The sequence below is a fragment of the Salminus brasiliensis genome, chromosome 7 (genome assembly GCF_030463535.1).
Source record: "Salminus brasiliensis chromosome 7, fSalBra1.hap2, whole genome shotgun sequence".
NCBI lineage: Eukaryota > Metazoa > Chordata > Actinopteri > Characiformes > Bryconidae > Salminus > Salminus brasiliensis.
This window is the reverse complement of record NC_132884.1, coordinates 36603378-36616594: the sequence shown is the minus strand read 5'-3', so window position 1 is coordinate 36616594 and position 13217 is coordinate 36603378. Positions and strand designations below refer to the sequence as shown.

General features: G+C 40.0%; 1 protein-coding gene across 5 annotated transcripts in view; it reads right to left on the bottom strand.

Annotated features, from left to right (window-relative positions):
• LOC140560375 (cadherin-22) overlaps nt 1-13217 on the bottom strand; it is a 242907-nt gene that overhangs the window by 106167 nt on the left and 123523 nt on the right. The gene's annotated exons all lie outside the window — the stretch shown is intronic.

Below are 13217 nucleotides of genomic sequence, written 5' to 3'. Positions count from 1 at the left end.
TCATCATCATTTCCATCCCTGGTGATGCCACAGCCATCCATGCTGCTGTTGAGTCCCAGAGAGTCCCACAGTTAGCCTAGCTCTATCTGAATGTGTTGAACAGCCCGCATTCTCCCCCATCGCTCAGCATGATGCTGTTCAATGTGGGTGTCTATTTGCTGACTTAACAGATTTGGCAGGTAACCAGCTAACATGTCCATGTGGGACCTGTATAGGTAGCCACAATTATATGATTTTGTCCAGTGGTTCTATTATGGCCCTGTGATGGGACTAGGAGGGGTTAAACATGGGCACAATTTGGGTTGTACACTGCATACTGGGCCTGCATGGGACCTATGTGAGATTAAGATGGGCTCCAAATGATGAGGCGCACTTGGGAAGCCCAATCAGGTCCAAATGCATGTATGTCCATGCCCATCTGGAACCCATCTAGCTCACGTTCCTCCCATGTGGGCTGGGCACACCATACTACATCAATAAGGGTCCCTGGGCAAGGCCCCTAACACTACATTCTTCTACCTGTGTAATATGATTCAAATGGAAGGTGGTTTGGATAAGATTTTCAACCAGGTGCTGTATGTAGGCTATATTGTATTGTACTAATTATTATATGTTATATATTGTACACACTACTGTTAAATGTAGTCTTAGTATGTACTGTACAATCTGAGAGAGCTAGATTTACAAGAGGAGACTTGAGACTGGAGTCCTGTTCTGGGAGCGATTGTAGACATTATTGTAGACGTAAGATCTTCTTTCTGCGCCTCTCTGTTTTCTAAGAGAGTCTAAGAGTCTTTTTCAGATCTCCAGACCTTACACAACAACTGTCTGTGCTGTGCTTAGCAGTTAAGATGAACACCACAGGACCATTGGGGACTATGGCCCAGTTCTCTCTCTCTCTCCGTTTCTGAGCCTTGTAGCTCTCCTTCCGAGCTCTAACTGCAGACTTACTGCAGAACTGGGAGCGATCCAAAAAAGAGGTTCAAATTATCCCCTCGGTTTCTTCTGACCCACTGCTAAAGGTAAGGCTGAACATGGGAATTTAAGAGTGAACTTCAACAGCCCAAATAAATCTGCTTGGACTTTTTCCTAATGTCAGTGAGAGCCATTTTCCTTGATCTAACACCATATAGCACCATCAGCCATCTTTCTCTCTCTCTCTCTTTCGATTATCATTCACCCTCTACTGCAGCCCCCATTTTCCAAACAGAAATGGACAAAGAGCTAAAATTCCCCTCCCTGTCCCCAACATTAAATATTTTATAAACCCTTAATTAAATACAGGATTCTATCACCCCCGTGGGGTTTTTCATTAAGTATTTGTCGTAAAACTAAGTGCAAGCCTGTCTATATTGCATCTCTCTCTACCTCTCTCTCTACCTCTCTCTCTCTCTCTCGCTCCATTGTGAATCTTCCTGAAGTCAAATAAAATGAACACTCTGAAAATATACAATTTTTGGGGAGCATCAATATTTTAGCAGTAATGAAAAAAAAAAAAAGAGAAAGAAATCCTCCACTGGCAAAAGAAATTCAACTCTTAAAGAATGAGAAATGCCCTTCAGTACCTACCATCTAAAACCAGAAGATCAGCAGAAAAACCAGAGCGCATTAATGTAGACCAAAAAATCAGCCGTACACACGCCAAACCAAACAAAAATACACAGCCTTAATCCCCAATCAGCTGGAGCTTGCTCGTTTTCCTGTTCCCTCATTTGCACAAGGGAACAAAATCAATGAAGCTCTGCTTCCTCTTTTTCCAAACTGCAGTTCTAATTTCCTCACAAATTAAATCATTTCTTTGAAACAAATCAAAACAGAGAGCTGAGAGAGAGAGAGAGACGCATATGGAAATGAGCACAATTATGCATAACTTCACTACTGACAGCCAGGAGTGGGCGATATGGTGACGATTATTGAAATCGTGATCTCTCCACTACCCTCCTGCCCGCTGTTCTGCTCTGGGACCTCACATTGATTCATACTCATCTCACTGCAGAACTCTGACTGTTTACCTGCATGGACTATATCATCTCACTCACATTTTCATCTTGTTTGGCTTGACGGCACATGTACCATTATTGTTTTTATTCCTGTTTTGACCTTTATTGTTATGATCTGGTGTCGACTAAAGGAGGTTTCTTCCTCTCGACCCGAGGAAGTTTTTCCTTGCCACTAGCTTGCTCAAAAGAGGCTCGGACCCGGATCTCTGTAAAGCTGCTTGATCTCTGTAAAGCGCTAGATAAATAAAACTGAATTGAATTGAATTTGTTATCGAGCTATAACATTTACATTTAAGGCATTTAGCAGACGCTCTTATCCAGAGCTTCTTACAAAAGTGCTTTGCTATTTACTTTAGAAAAACCTCAGCTAGTTAGAAAAGGCTAAAATTCAAAGATACCTCCAAGTTTAGACATTACTAAACACAAGTCAGTAGGGTGACCACTCCACTATTCGCCCAAGTATTCTCGGAAAAGGTGGGTCTTCAGTTTGCGTTTGAGGACAGCGAGCGTCTCGGCCGTTCGGACACCCAGGGGAAGTTCGTTCCACCACTTTGGTGCCAGGACAGAAACAAGCCTGGACGCTTGTCTACCGTGGATTTTGGGGGATGGCGGATCGTTTTTAAGTCCAGCAGTTCCCAGGATGTACAGCAGCGAGCACATCGTGGATATCATCAGTGCTTAACTTCTTAAAAAGCCTACGGACCACCGGTGGGCTGAAAGTGTTATCACAAACTTCTATTACCAAAGAATAGCCCCACCAGTTTGTACAGAAGTCCCTGTAATTACTGGGTAATACACCTTAGCGTATAATAGGCCTTTTTTAGAGTGATAATGGGTTGAAGAACACTGACCAACTGCAAATTTCATTACAGAGGGTGTAATTAGTGCTGGCTAATTGGGTGAAGTGAGGCACACTGTGAATGCAAATTACTGTACAAAGTATGGAGGAGTATCTGAACAGCCGCTTTTCAGAATCTGTCGGTACTGATGCATTTTGTGTGAATGTGTAAATATCATGATGAATATTGTGTATTGTGAAATTGTCTTTAAATATTGTGATATATATATATTTCTACCACATCGCCCACCCCTACCGCCAACATTACAATCGTATCTATACCGTTTCTGTATTTCTATTACGGTTTCTTAAATAATTTAATTTATATTACACTATGTGGACAAAGTATTGGGACACCTTCTTGTTCATTGTTCCTTTAAAAATAGTTTACCATGCTTTTGCTGGAGTAACTGTCTCTACTGTCCAGGTAATAAGGCTTTCTACTAGATTTTGTAGCACTGCTGTGAGGATTTGATTGCATTCAGCAACAAGAACATCATTAAGGTCATGATGTTGGCTAATCACAATCCCACCTCATCCCCAACTCTCCAACTCATCCCAAAAGTATTGGATTGCGCACCATCCATCTTTCCGGAGAACACAGTTCTTCCACTGCTCCACAACTCAATGCTGGGGGCTTTATACCTCTCTGGCCCACGCCAGGCATTAGGCAGCACTATTGACAGTATTTCTCCACAGAGACTAAACAATCTATGTCAGCAATGGTTGCAACCTAAAGTAGCCTTTAGAAAAGTGAACATGGTATTGCTTCATCTCTAAACTGAATGTAAGACGGGGAAAACAGCTGAAAACACTGTCAACATGTTCAACCTGTGTCTTGCTGGTAGTTGACATGTCACATGTTCAGGCAGTCATGCAGTTTTAAATCAGCTCTCCTCACAGCAGCCTTCTCTTTGCCTGCGGCTGCGATTTGTACACGCATCAGTCCGTGCTAACTGGTGCGACTTGAGGTCTTGTCTGAGCACAAGACTTCAAATTAAAGGTCACGCAGGGGTCCCTTCCTGCTTAGCGGCCACTGGCATGTACAATGCATAAACCTCAGCAAAACTCCCCCTTATAGATTCAACGCAGAAAACAATAAGAATTGGATGTCAGTTCATCTTCTGCAATCATCTGTATGCTATATTGAGATGCACTGACCCAATTTACTAAGGAAACACTCAAATGGGTCCTTTTCTTTGCATTGTCTGGGTAAGGAAAGGCTTAAACCAGCTGATTTTGCTTTGCAATCCTCTTTTATAACTGTCTGCTGTTAGCTGTAATGAACAGGGGATGTTGGAGGCAGAATGCATGTACTTTATCAAAGGGGCTCAAATGATCGCCAATACATGCAGAGGTCAAAACAGATGTAAACATGAACACAAAAGGAAAGTCTATGATCAGAAACATAACGCTAGCTGAACAGTGACCCGCCACCTTCTGGTTATTGCTCTCGGAGTAAAAATCCCATTAAATTTCTCTCTCTTTCTCTCTCTCTCTCTCTCTCTCTCTCCTTATATATATATATATATATATATATATATATATATATATATATATATATATATAAATGAAAGAAATATAAATATCAACATAAATATAATAAACTATGTTCACTGTGTTCATCAAAACATCTCAAAAGCTCTTGCTGATGGATTTGAACACATCCACGCTGTGCTGGCTGGACGGGGGCGTCCAGGAGAAACTTGGAACCAAGCTCTGTTCTTCAGACCAGCTCACAAGATCTCACCTACTTTCTTCAGAATGAGAAACTCTAGTTCCTTTTTTACCGAATTAATGTTTACCTGCATCTGTTCTGATGGGATTTTTACAAGCAAAATCTCTTTTACTATTGAGACTAGTGGTTTTACATAATGTGCTTAAGTGCCTAAAACTACACAGTACTGTATTTTACATTTGCTGGGAAGTCACTGCAAATATAATAAGAAAACAAGCAAAAATAGCAAATAACAGTGATTCTTATTATGAAAAATTCTATATTAACCCTGATCTCTTATTATTCTACTCCTCGAAGGCACCCAGAGGAATTGTAAGGAAACCTGAGAGCTGGAGAAAATCTGATGCTATATTAGTATGCGATTATCTTGAGAAAAGGGGGTGTTTAGTCCTGAAAACATTTACCTGCTCTTGCCTGTGCTTACACCTGTTGACACATACTACCTCATGTGCCATTACAGCATTTGCAGAATTTACAGCGCGTCCCTTAAGCAGAACGAAACCTAGACAATAGACACTGCCTTTTTATCAGTGTGCTGAACAAGCTAAGCTGCATAACACAGAAAAAGAAGCTATAAAAACCAATGAAATGAAACAGAAAGTGATATAAAAATATGAAAAGTACCGAATTATACAACTCATACCCTTATAATACTGGTTCAGCATTCTCTGGCAGGCCCGATCTGCAAGCTGGAAGCATTTATCCAGTCACAAGTCAGAAAAGTGCCACGGCTGAACAGTGGTCTTTTACACATTATTTTTGTATTAAGAAAAATAAAGTGACTGAATTGACTATGTATCCGTTTGGGGAAAAAAGATGTCTGTAAAACAGAACCTGCTTACAGGCAGTAGTAGTTTCTGATGTAAAGCCCACTGTTCCGCTCCACAGCGCAACTGCTGTGCATGAGAATGGCCAATCTGTGTGACCTGTAGCAGTCACACTAAGGTATCATTCATGTCACGCAAAGTAGTAAGTGTGAAACAGGCCTTAGAAATGTGAGCCTGCTGTAGGTCAGAATGTGCGGTAGACTGAGAGTCAGGGTTTATTTTGTTTCCAACTTTTCTGGAATTAGGACTTAATCAGGGCCAGTGAAGTGACTTTATGTCTTGGTCTGGGGGAGTATATATATATATTCTTGTGGCAACATGGTTTTTAAATTGAAGAGTGTGACAAAGATCTGTACAAAATTCAGTTGTCAATTATTGACTGGAAAAACTCCTTATTTGGAAAATGTTCCCTTTTTTTCTCCCAATTTGGAACTGCCAATTAACCTACCCATTCATAGCTCTCCCGAGCACTAGCAATGCTAGCCAACACTAGGAGGGTATAGACTTAACATGTCTCCTGGCAACCGACAAGCTCGAAGGAAGGGGCCGGGTCCCCAGCTCTGCCACACCAGCAAACAGGCATTCATGCCAGTCAACACTGCTTCAAGAGACATAAGGGATAGAGAGCACCATCTACGCACTCAGAGAGGGCATGGTCAATTGTGCTCTCTCTGACTCTGGTCACTGATGGCAAAGCACCATTGGAATCGGAATTCCTTTTCGCAACCCCTGGGCCATGGTTGTAGTGCATTACACCACTGAGCCACTTGGAGCCCAACCCATCCCTGCCTATTTTTGCAGCAGACCTCTGCAGTGGTTTAGCTCCGAGTGCTTTTTAAATGAGTCATGAAACAAGACAGCCAGAGCGAAGCTCATTTATCTTATATCAGACGTAAAGGTGCAGTAGGCTGGAAAGTTGTAGTGTAAAATGAACTATCACAAACATTATAATTGGACTACTTAAGTTTTCATATTTCCTTAGAACATTACAATTAAATAATTAATTTATTAGCAAAATTTACAAACAGAGTTTGCAATACACACAAAGTTCCCAGTGCCAGAGGAAGCAAAGCAGCTCCTAATCATCATACATTAAAAAAAAAATTGTAATTTAAGTTAAAAATTTGTAACTTAAATTAGTATCAGTCATAAATTATCATTCTAGTGAAAGCTAAAGAGAGGATCAGCACATAATAATTATATTATAATAAATAATAATTAATTTCTTAGCGAAATTTACAAACACTGTTTGCAATAAACACAAAAAAGTAATAATCACCAAGCCACCACTATACTACACTGTAGGCAAGGTGCTCTTTTAAGCGTATGTCTCATTTTTCCTTTTTCTGACATATCGCTGAGCCAAAGACCCAAAAAGTGAAAACATCATGCCTTCTGTGAGGAAGCTGAAGCCTGCAACAGGACAATGATCCCAAGCATACCTCAAGGTCCACCAAGGCTTAATTTCAGAAGAAGTCCTGGAAGATTCTGGAGTGGCCATCAACGTTGCTTGACTTGAACCCATAGAAAATCTTTGTTGGGATTTGAAGAAGACGATTGCAGTAGCAAACCCAAAAATATCAGTAAACTGGAGGCCACTGCCTATGAGGAATGGGCTAAGATTCCTCGGGATGCTGCCAGAAGCTGTTGTCTGGCTATGCATCACATTTGCAGCAGGTCATATCAGCAGAAGGCTGCTCTACTAAGTACTAAAGACACTTGTCATAAAGGGGTCGTCATTGAAAATGGCATTTTGTTGAATCTTGTTTGATTGGTTTATGACAAACAGCTGAAAGTTTGTAGATTTTGCTAATATACCAAATTTGCACTAGTTGAATTGTTTCAGTTGCAACTATAGCTGCATACTGTAGGCTCTAAACTGCTTTGTGTTTCTGAAAATGCACTTCACTGCAGCAATTTGTGAATGACTACTTATGGATACTCTAATGCAAACTAAAAAATCAAGAAAACTATAACAGCAGTATCAGACCTGGATCTGTCTTAAAACAGTCAATTCCCGATTCATTAAAATCCACCCCAATACCGCTCTACTCCACAGCACTGGGACAGCCATAATTCTTTGAGTAGACACACACTCACACATTTGCTGTGTCATGACATATAGGATTCAACTATCTCCAAACAGAACTGTAGAAAGAATAATAGTGAATATGTGTATTATTCTCATTCCGTAAAAATTAATGAAGCGCTGAAATTAACAGCTGGAACTTACAGCTTTAAAACTGAGAATTTTATGACCCCTTTTCGATCACAGCGCTACTGAGGTTTCAGTTTCTAGGATGAAGTAGTGGATGATTTTTGCTTAGTGGGCCGAGCTAGCATGGAGCTGGAACTGAAGCTGATGAGAGCTTAACAGAACAATCCATGTAGCAAAGAGGAGAGAATATGATAAAAGAAGAGAGATATGGTGAAAATGATATATGCAAAAATGTTAAAAACTGCTCTCCAAATACACTTCTATAATGAGTACCATGACTTTTATTCAGAAAATGCTGCATCCTATTCAATTAAATAAGACTGATTACACTCTTTGTAATGAAATGTGCAGTAAATCAATGTAAATGATGACAATATCCACAATATACTCATAAAAGCATATTGTGTATAACGGTAATTATCACTGAATTATTACCATACAATGATATATTGTCATATTGCCCACCACTAGACAAAAGCAAGTGATCCTGCCCACGATACACTGGATAATGTGTTAATTTCACATTGTTCAAAAAAACAAAAAAAAACAAAAAAACAAATAAGACTGACATAAATTTACAGACAGCAAAAGGCTAATCTTAAGGAAATGCTGTGCTAATTGCATGCTTTCCACCTCTCACATCATCAGGGATTCAAATCATATAATATCTTTAAAAAAAATCGCTCTCTGGAATGATGAATGGTGCACCATCCAATATTTTTTTTTGAGATGAGCTGGGGAGTTGGGGATGGGGTGGGGTGCTGATCATCCAACATCCTAACCTCACAAATGCTCTTGTTGCTGAATGCAATCAAATCCTCACAGCAATGCTGCAGATTCTAGTAATAAGCCTTCTTCATTGGACAGTAGGGACAGTTACTCCAACAAAAGCAGGATAAGCTCTTTTTTTAATACCATTGATTTAGAAAGAAACAGTGAATGAGCAGGTGTCCCAATACTTTTGCCCATAAATACATTTGTAACTTAAATTAGTATCGGCCATAAGTTATTATAATTCTAGTGAAAGCTAAAGAGAAGATCGGCATATTTCAGCAAGAATCGAGCGAATGACCTCTGTTTAAGCTCCAATCTGGGCAGCTAAGGATTAGAGTGAGAGCGGTAGGCCTTTAGCACGGGTGCTAACATCGAGCTGAATTAAAGATGTAGAGGAGGGGTCTGGGCTGCTCGTGCCACTGACTGGATTGGTGAGTCAGGAGTCCAGGATAAGATGACCTGCCGCTTCTTGTGTCAACACACTAATGAAACGGCCCTGTTAGCGGCGGCTAACTCTCTGACCAAGAAGGACACTCTAAATGTCTCACTTCTGATGAGCACTGGGGTATAAATAGCTACAGTATAGTGACCTCAGCTTCAACTCTCACATGGCTCACATGAACATCTTGAGAACAGTAGAGAGCACAGCTCCCTTATCTGAGTTTTATTCAGAAATGGAGAAATTTCGCTCTACGGGCATAAGTGATGTATGCGTATACGTATACAGCAAAAGTAAAATACTGTATTGTGATCAATAAAATGATGATGTTACACATCATCTGTGAATATGACTCTCACTATAAACCATGAATAAAAGACTGCAGCCTGTACGGTGATAATCTAACAGAGGCCTGGCCCAGCTGCAGTGTTCTCTTTTATATAATGAGCTATGAATGGAAGCCATTTCTCTAATGGAAGCTAAATTGGCCTGTTGTGAAATCATATTTTTTTTAACATGTACTTTACTTTTTGATGGGCAAGAGACAGTCTATCCACTCTGTGCAGTTCACACAAAATCATATTATGGCAAAATCATGCTATTATTGTTAGCAGTTAGCAGTTGAAAACACCAGGCCCACTTCTCTGGAGAAATGAAATCAAAGGCTACGTTCACACAGAAGGTAAATGAGGCCCAAATCTAATCTTTTCTTCATGTTTCACTAAAATCTCTCACTTGTTTGCCCATGTGAACAGCAAAACACGCACTGAATATAATGTTTGGCTCTCATTTGGGCCAATTTGGGCCGATCTCCAGAATGGTGAAGGCAAAAATGATCTTTACTTTGAATGGAAGTCAATGTAATTTTAGACTTTAATCCAAGTCATTATGAGCATTTCTGTTGGTCCGTTCCTCCAGAACGATTCACACAATGTACAGAACAGATACATGGTTCAAACTAAAACTAAAAACTGGCAAAAACAGAGATACGTTGTTTTCATTGGACAGCAGCGATATGTGCAACTGATATCAAAAAAATGTATCCATTATTCAGCAACGTGACCTCAGCCAGATCAGAGTCCAAAATTTAAGTTAAGGGAAGTCAATCATGATCATAACATAAGCGCCTGGCAATAGACCCTCTATACCACAGCATCATAGCAATGCCCACTGCTTTGGTTACAGGCTTTTTCAAATCAGGGTTCATTAACGGATTTTAAAGGAGCCAAAAGAGCTTCATCCCACAGATCACGTCTCGTATCTAGTATGGGCCTCTCTGAGTTTGTGTGCCTTTGCTGGCGTTCTTCTTTACAGCAGGTAAATGAAAAAATGGAGGTTCTCTTTTCTGTTTGATCGTCCACAGTTAAACACAGAAACTCACAGTGTTTACTCTGTCCGGTAAGCTGGATTGAGCGTGATCGATTTAGTCTTTTAGATTGTTTAAGAAGTAACATTAGCAGTCAGCACCGATGATTTCAATGTCGCATGAAACATAAGGAAAGCCAGAGGACAGCTGTGCGCGCTGGATGAACATGTCAGGTAGAGCGAAGTGGTTTTGTGCATGCAGGTCAGTTCAGCCATGGCAGGCAGACACCAGCCGCAATAAGAAGGGTAAATCATGCAAAAATCTTTTTTGCAATAAATTAAAAATAAATAAACAAATAAAAAGAAACCAGATTTGGATCAGTTACAGCTGCTGTGTGAATGCTGGCAAAATTGTAAAAAAAAAAAATAGTTTTGAATCATTCCTAATCACATTAACGTTCCTAAGGTTGTAGATCTTAGAGTTTGCCATGACATTAACAACATATCTGTGCATATATCAATCAGGTTTTACTGAATGATTATATTGATATAAAGTACCCAATCTATTTTACTTTCTAACATACACTAAATTGACAAAAATATTGGGACACCTTCTCATTATTTTTTTATTTTGAAATCAAGGCTGTTAAATAAGAGATTATCTTGCTTTTTGCTGGAGTAACTGTCTCTACTATTCAAGGAAGATTGGATAAGTAGGCTTTCTACTAGATTCTGGAGCACTGTTGTGAGGATTTGATTGTATTCAGTGGCAAGAATGTTTGTGAGGTCAGGATGTTGGACAACCACCACTCATTCCCAACTCACCCCAAAAGTACTGGATGGAGAACCTGTGCCAGTTAGAACACGGTACCTGGCCTTTTAACAGCTGGCTGCAATAAGCACTACAGAGACAATTCCCCTAAACATTAAGACCTAACTTCTCCCGCAAAACAATCTGTGAGAAATTCATCTGTGTTTCGCAAAGTGGAGAAACAGCGGGCGGTCTTTATGAGTGGTCTCATGGGCAGGAGGTTTAACACCACATCACGCTTCGCAGTAAATGGACAGATTAAGTACTTAAATGGACAGACGAGGCACTTATTGTGCTGCTTTTGGAGAAGAAGGATATCTCAGTGATAGTGATGTGGAGGATGGTATGTGTGCAGGTGCAGGTTCTTTATTTATTTCATTTTTAGCACAAATGGAAGTTGCACTGTAACACCAAAAAGCTCTGTGACCATGCAGCGGAGGTTTTGTGGGGTGACACTCTTTTTGGAGTGGTTCTTTTAAGAGGAATAAGCAATCACCAGACTCTCAGCAACACATCAACACATCACTTCTCAGTGATGCTGCAAGATTTGAACATTCAGTTGATTATTAACAGACGTTTACTGAAGACGTCTACTGAACTCAGATGTTCCTCACTTTATTTGGAGAGTCCAGGTTCAGATCTGTAGACGTTCACCTGAGAAACCACTGATCAGCTCTAACAGCTCTGATACAGACCATCTCAGCATCCTCAACCTGCTGCTATAGACCTGCTGCTATAGACCTGCTGCTGAGACCAGTCTGGAACTTGAGATTAGGTGTCTACAAACACTTGGACATATATTGTACATGTAAGAACACAATACCTGGCTTTGGGTTAGGGTTAGAGTTAGGATTAGGTCCAGGATGAGGGTTAGGATTAGGTTTTGGGATGAGGTTCAGGTTAGGATTAGGTCCAGGATGATGGTTAGGGTTAGGTTTTGGGTTGAGGTTAAGGTTAGGATTAAGACCAGGGTTAGGCGTTAGATTTTTGGTAAGATTGGGTTAAATTTTGGGTTGCTGTTAGGATTAGGTTTTAGGTTGAAGTTAAGGTTAGGATTAGGTTTTAGGTTGAAGTAAAGGTTAGGATTAGGTTTTAGGTTGAAGTGAATATTAAGATTAGGTTTTAGGTTGAAGTGAATATTAGGATTAGGTTTTAGGTTGAAGTAAAGATTAGGATTAGGTTTTAGGTTTAAGTAAAGGTTAGGATTAGGTTATAGATTGAGGTTAAGGTTAGGATTAGGTTTTAGATTGAGGTTAAGGTTAGGATTATGTTTTAGGTTGAGGTTAAGGTTAGGATTAGGTTTTAGGTTGAGGTTCAGGTTAGGATTAAGTATTAGGTTGAGGTTCAGGTTAGGATTAGGTTTTAGGTTGAGGAGGTTAAGGTTAGGGTTTGGGTTGCTGTTAGGGTTATAGTTTTTAGGCTGAGGTTCAGGTTAGGATGAAGTTTTAGGTTGAGGTTAAGGTTAGGATTAGGTTTTAGGTTAAGGTTATGTTTTGGGTTGCTGTAGGGTTAGTTTTTAGGTTGAGATTAATGTTAGGGGTAAGGTTTTAGTGTTGAGGTTAAGGTTAGGATTTGGGCCAGGATGAGGGTTAGAATTAGGTTTTATGTTGGAGTCAGGGTTAGGATTAGGTGTTAGGTAGGGCTGGGTTAGGCTCTGTTTAATAGAAATCCATATTATGTCTACTTGATGTATCAGATCAACAGTAAATCTACTCAATATCAGTAAAGCATAATCAGAACATCTTCAATATATTTACCTCAGTGTTTTCAGGTGCTTCACTGCTACTGCACTCATACACTGTTTATATCTTACTGATACTCTGTTAAGAGTCGATTAATCATCTACAATGAACCACTCCAAATAAACTGTTAGCGTTTACGATTAAGCCAAGCCTGCTTTGAGTGGAACAGGCTCCGCCATCTGAATACCCTCTAACAACCCATTCATTAAACTCCAGTCTTGTCAACAGGTGCATAATCTGAGGACCTCTTAGAGTTTCTAGTTTTGTGAAGAAAGAGATATTGCATCAGCTCTGCCATACATTTTTAACCAGACCACAGGAAGCAGTCAGGATCTAAAACTAATAATTGTCCATTAATTATTCACCCAGCTGAGACAGGAACTGTAAAACAAAAACTATAACTGGGGCACACATTTCTGTCCCTCGAGTTCAATAAATGCCACATGGAAGGCTGTACAAAAGCAAAGAGAGCTCAAGAGTGAATCAAGGTTCTCTTTTTGACTGGTGAAGTATAAAGATCGTGTT